Below are 6,945 nucleotides of genomic sequence, written 5' to 3'. Positions count from 1 at the left end.
ACAGAACTAACCTTCCTTCACAACAACAGAACTAACCTTCCTTCCCAACAACAGAACTAACCTTCCTTCACAACAACAGAACTAACCTTCCTTCACAACAACAGAACCAACCTTCCTTCACAACAACAGAACCAACCTTCCTTCACAACAACAGAACTAACCTTCCTTCACAACAACAGAACTAACCTTCCTTCACAACAACAGAACTAACCTTCCTTCACAACAACAGAACCAACCTTCCTTCACAACAACAGAACTAACCTTCCTTCAAAACAACAGAACTAACCTTCCTTCACAACAACAGAACCAACCTTCCTTCACAACAACAGAACCAACCTTCCTTCACAACAACAGAACTAACCTCCCTTCCTTCACAACAACAGAACTAACCTCCCTTCCTTCACAACAACAGAACTAACCTTCCTTCACAACAACAGAACCAACCTTCCTTCACAACAACAGAACTAACCTTCCTTCACAACAACAGAACTAACTTTCCTTCACAACAGCAGAACTAACCTTCCTTCACAACAACAGAACTAACCTTCATTCACAACAACAGAACCTTCCTTCCTTCACAACAACAGAACCAACCTTCCTTCACAACAACAGAACCAACCTTCCTTCACAACAACAGAACTAACCTTCCTTCACAACAACAGAACTAACCTTCCTTCACAACAACAGAAGCAACCTTCCTTCACAACAACAGAACTAACCTTCCTTCACAACAACAGAACCAACCTTCCTTCACAACAACAGAACCAACCTTCCTTCACAACAACAGAACTAACCTTCCTTCACAACAACAGAACTAACCTTCCTTCACAACAACAGAACCAACCTTCCTTCACAACAACAGAACTAACCTTCCTTCACAACAACAGAACTAACCTTCCTTCACAACAACAGAACCAACCTTCCTTCACAACAACAGAACTAACCTTCCTTCACAACAACAGAACTAACCTTCCTTCACAACAACAGAACTAACCTTCCTTCCTTCCTTCACAACAACAGAACTAACCTTCCTTCCTTCCTTCACAACAACAGAACTAACCTTCCTTCCTTCACAACAACAGAACTAACCTTCCTTCCTTCACAACAACAGAACTAACCTTCCTTCACAACAACAGAACCAACCTTCCTTCACAACAACAGAACTAACCTTCCTTCACAACAACAGAACTAACCTTCCTTCACAACAACAGAACTAACCTTCCTTCACAACAACAGAACTAACCTTCCTTCACAACAACAGAACTAACCTTGCTTCACAACAACAGAACCAACCTTCCTTCACAACAACAGAACTAACCTTCCTTCACAACAACAGAACCTTCCTTCCTTCACAACAACAGAACCAACCTTCCTTCACAACAACAGAACTAACCTTCCTTCCTTCACAACAACAGAACTAACCTTCCTTCCTTCACAACAACAGAACTAACCTTCCTTCCTTCACAACAACAGAACTAACCTTCCTTCCTTCACAACAACAGAACTAACCTTCCTTCACAACAACAGAACCAACCTTCCTTCACAACAACAGAACCAACCTTCCTTCACAACAACAGAACTAACCTTCCTTCCCTCACAACAACAGAACTAACCTTCCTTCCTTCACAACAACAGAACTAACCTTCCTTCCTTCACAACAACAGAACTAACCTTCCTTCACAACAACAGAACTAACCTTCCTTCACAACAACAGAACCAACCTTCCTTCACAACAACAGAACCAACCTTCCTTCACAACAACAGAACTAACCTTCCTTCACAACAACAGAACTAACCTTCCTTCACAACAACAGAACTAACCTTCCTTCACAACAACAGAACCAACCTTCCTTCACAACAACAGAACTAACCTTCCTTCAAAACAACAGAACTAACCTTCCTTCACAACAACAGAACCAACCTTCCTTCACAACAACAGAACCAACCTTCCTTCACAACAACAGAACTAACCTCCCTTCCTTCACAACAACAGAACTAACCTTCCTTCACAACAACAGAACTAACCTTCCTTCACAACAACAGAACCAACCTTCCTTCACAACAACAGAACTAACCTTCGTTCCTTCACAACAACAGAACTAACCTTCCTTCACAACAACAGAACTAACCTTCCTTCACAACAACAGAACTAACCTTCCTTCACAACAACAGAACCAACCTTCCTTCCTTCACAACAACAGAACTAACCTTCCTTCACAACAACAGAACCAACCTTCCTTCACAACAACAGAACTAACCTTCCTTCACAACAACAGAACCAACCTTCCTTCACAACAACAGAACTAACCTCCCTTCCTTCACAACAACAGAACTAACCTTCCTTCACAACAACAGAACCAACCTTCCTTCACAACAACAGAACTAACCTTCCTTCCCTCACAACAACAGAACTAACCTTCCTTCCTTCACAACAACAGAACTAACCTTCCTTCCTTCACAACAACAGAACTAACCTTCCTTCACAACAACAGAACTAACCTTCCTTCACAACAACAGAACCAACCTTCCTTCACAACAACAGAACCAACCTTCCTTCACAACAACAGAACTAACCTTCCTTCACAACAACAGAACTAACCTTCCTTCACAACAACAGAACTAACCTTCCTTCACAACAACAGAACCAACCTTCCTTCACAACAACAGAACTAACCTTCCTTCAAAACAACAGAACTAACCTTCCTTCACAACAACAGAACCAACCTTCCTTCACAACAACAGAACCAACCTTCCTTCACAACAACAGAACTAACCTCCCTTCCTTCACAACAACAGAACTAACCTTCCTTCACAACAACAGAACTAACCTTCCTTCACAACAACAGAACCAACCTTCCTTCACAACAACAGAACTAACCTTCGTTCCTTCACAACAACAGAACTAACCTTCCTTCACAACAACAGAACTAACCTTCCTTCACAACAACAGAACTAACCTTCCTTCACAACAACAGAACCAACCTTCCTTCCTTCACAACAACAGAACTAACCTTCCTTCACAACAACAGAACCAACCTTCCTTCACAACAACAGAACTAACCTTCCTTCACAACAACAGAACCAACCTTCCTTCACAACAACAGAACTAACCTCCCTTCCTTCACAACAACAGAACTAACCTTCCTTCACAACAACAGAACTAACCTTCCTTCACAACAACAGAACCAACCTTCCTTCACAACAACAGAACTAACCTTCGTTCCTTCACAACAACAGAACTAACCTTCCTTCACAACAACAGAACTAACCTTCCTTCACAACAACAGAACTAACCTTCCTTCACAACAACAGAACTAACCTTCCTTCACAACAACAGAACCAACCTTCCTTCCTTCACAACAACAGAACTAACCTTCCTTCACAACAACAGAACCAACCTTCCTTCACAACAACAGAACTAACCTTCCTTCACAACAACAGAACTAACCTTCCTTCACAACAACAGAACCAACCTTCCTTCACAACAACAGAACTAACCTTCCTTCCTTCACAACAACAGAACTAACCTTCCTTCACAACAACAGAACCAACCTTCCTTCACAACAACAGAACTAACCTTCCTTCACAACAACAGAACTAACCTTCGTTCACAACAACAGAACTAACCTTCCTTCACAACAACAGAACTAACCTTCCTTCACAACAACAGAACTAACCTTCCTTCACAACAACAGAACTAACCTTCCTTCCTTCCTTCACAACAACAGAACTAACCTTCCTTCCTTCACAACAACAGAACTAACCTTCCTTCCTTCACAACAACAGAACTAACCTTCCTTCCTTCACAACAACAGAACTAACCTTCCTTCCTTCACAACAACAGAACCAACCTTCCTTCACAACAACAGAACTAACCTTCCTTCACAACAACAGAACTAACCTTCCTTCCTTCACAACAACAGAACTAACCTTCCTTCACAACAACAGAACCAACCTTCCTTCACAACAACAGAACTAACCTTCCTTCACAACAACAGAACTAACCTTCCTTCACAACAACAGAACTAACCTTCCTTCACAACAACAGAACTAACCTTCCTTCACAACAACAGAACTAACCTTCCTTCACAACAACAGAACCAACCTTCCTTCCTTCACAACAACAGAACTAACCTTCCTTCACAACAACAGAACCAACCTTCCTTCACAACAACAGAACTAACCTTCCTTCACAACAACAGAACCAACCTTCCTTCACAACAACAGAACTAACCTCCCTTCCTTCACAACAACAGAACTAACCTTCCTTCACAACAACAGAACCAACCTTCCTTCACAACAACAGAACTAACCTTCCTTCCCTCACAACAACAGAACTAACCTTCCTTCCTTCACAACAACAGAACTAACCTTCCTTCCTTCACAACAACAGAACTAACCTTCCTTCACAACAACAGAACTAACCTTCCTTCACAACAACAGAACCAACCTTCCTTCACAACAACAGAACCAACCTTCCTTCACAACAACAGAACTAACCTTCCTTCACAACAACAGAACTAACCTTCCTTCACAACAACAGAACTAACCTTCCTTCACAACAACAGAACCAACCTTCCTTCACAACAACAGAACTAACCTTCCTTCAAAACAACAGAACTAACCTTCCTTCACAACAACAGAACCAACCTTCCTTCACAACAACAGAACCAACCTTCCTTCACAACAACAGAACTAACCTCCCTTCCTTCACAACAACAGAACTAACCTTCCTTCACAACAACAGAACTAACCTTCCTTCACAACAACAGAACCAACCTTCCTTCACAACAACAGAACTAACCTTCGTTCCTTCACAACAACAGAACTAACCTTCCTTCACAACAACAGAACTAACCTTCCTTCACAACAACAGAACTAACCTTCCTTCACAACAACAGAACCAACCTTCCTTCCTTCACAACAACAGAACTAACCTTCCTTCACAACAACAGAACCAACCTTCCTTCACAACAACAGAACTAACCTTCCTTCACAACAACAGAACCAACCTTCCTTCACAACAACAGAACTAACCTCCTTCCTTCACAACAACAGAACTAACCTTCCTTCACAACAACAGAACTAACCTTCCTTCACAACAACAGAACCAACCTTCCTTCACAACAACAGAACTAACCTTCGTTCCTTCACAACAACAGAACTAACCTTCCTTCACAACAACAGAACTAACCTTCCTTCACAACAACAGAACTAACCTTCCTTCACAACAACAGAACTAACCTTCCTTCACAACAACAGAACCAACCTTCCTTCCTTCACAACAACAGAACTAACCTTCCTTCACAACAACAGAACCAACCTTCCTTCACAACAACAGAACTAACCTTCCTTCACAACAACAGAACTAACCTTCCTTCACAACAACAGAACCAACCTTCCTTCACAACAACAGAACTAACCTTCCTTCCTTCACAACAACAGAACTAACCTTCCTTCACAACAACAGAACCAACCTTCCTTCACAACAACAGAACTAACCTTCCTTCACAACAACAGAACTAACCTTCGTTCACAACAACAGAACTAACCTTCCTTCACAACAACAGAACTAACCTTCCTTCACAACAACAGAACTAACCTTCCTTCACAACAACAGAACTAACCTTCCTTCCTTCCTTCACAACAACAGAACTAACCTTCCTTCCTTCACAACAACAGAACTAACCTTCCTTCCTTCACAACAACAGAACTAACCTTCCTTCCTTCACAACAACAGAACTAACCTTCCTTCCTTCACAACAACAGAACCAACCTTCCTTCACAACAACAGAACTAACCTTCCTTCACAACAACAGAACTAACCTTCCTTCCTTCACAACAACAGAACTAACCTTCCTTCACAACAACAGAACCAACCTTCCTTCACAACAACAGAACTAACCTTCCTTCACAACAACAGAACTAACCTTCCTTCACAACAACAGAACTAACCTTCCTTCACAACAACAGAACTAACCTTCCTTCACAACAACAGAACTAACCTTCCTTCACAACAACAGAACCAACCTTCCTTCACAACAACAGAACTAACCTTCCTTCACAACAACAGAACCTTCCTTCCTTCACAACAACAGAACCAACCTTCCTTCACAACAACAGAACTAACCTTCCTTCCTTCACAACAACAGAACTAACCTTCCTTCCTTCACAACAACAGAACTAACCTTCCTTCCTTCACAACAACAGAACTAACCTTCCTTCACAACAACAGAACCAACCTTCCTTCACAACAACAGAACCAACCTTCCTTCACAACAACAGAACTAACCTTCCTTCCTTCACAACAACAGAACTAACCTTCCTTCCTTCACAACAACAGAACTAACCTTCCTTCCCTCACAACAACAGAACTAACCTTCCTTCCCTCACAACAACAGAACTAACCTTCCTTCCTTCACAACAACAGAACTAACCTTCCTTCCTTCACAACAACAGAACTAACCTTCCTTCACAACAACAGAACTAACCTTCCTTCACAACAACAGAACCAACCTTCCTTCACAACAACAGAACCAACCTTCCTTCACAACAACAGAACTAACCTTCCTTCACAACAACAGAACTAACCTTCCTTCACAACAACAGAACTAACCTTCCTTCACAACAACAGAACCAACCTTCCTTCACAACAACAGAACTAACCTTCCTTCAAAACAACAGAACTAACCTTCCTTCACAACAACAGAACCAACCTTCCTTCACAACAACAGAACCAACCTTCCTTCACAACAACAGAACTAACCTCCCTTCCTTCACAACAACAGAACTAACCTCCCTTCCTTCACAACAACAGAACTAACCTTCCTTCACAACAACAGAACCAACCTTCCTTCACAACAACAGAACTAACCTTCCTTCACAACAACAGAACTAACTTTCCTTCACAACAGCAGAACTAACCTTCCTTCACAACAACAGAAC

This window comes from Salmo salar, unplaced genomic scaffold, assembly GCF_965601325.2.
Source record: "Salmo salar unplaced genomic scaffold, fSalSal1 ptg000691l, whole genome shotgun sequence".
Taxonomy (NCBI): domain Eukaryota; kingdom Metazoa; phylum Chordata; class Actinopteri; order Salmoniformes; family Salmonidae; genus Salmo; species Salmo salar.
This window is presented reverse-complemented; position numbering follows the sequence as displayed.